Raw genomic sequence first — 309 nt, forward strand, 5'->3', positions numbered from 1 at the left:
GATGCTGTCACCCCAGGGCTGCTGTCTCCCCAGGGATGCTGTCACCCCAGGGATGCTGTCACCCCAGGTCTGCTGTCACCCCAGGGATGGTGTCACCCCAGGAACCAGCCGGGCCTTCCCTCCTCACAGCTTCCCTCCCCCTGTACAGAACACCTGTAGACTAAATCGTTGCATTGTATATCAGTCTCCTCATCAACAGATTTTAATTATTGAATAAAAGTATTTTAGGATTTTTTTTTAAAAAAAAAAAAAAAGCTCTGGTGCTGTGTTCCTGTGGGAAATGCCCGGGGGGAAGGAGGTACAAGGGGG

Source organism: Chaetura pelagica, unplaced genomic scaffold (genome assembly GCF_000747805.2).
Source record: "Chaetura pelagica isolate M959 unplaced genomic scaffold, ChaPel_1.0 scaffold592, whole genome shotgun sequence".
Taxonomy (NCBI): domain Eukaryota; kingdom Metazoa; phylum Chordata; class Aves; order Apodiformes; family Apodidae; genus Chaetura; species Chaetura pelagica.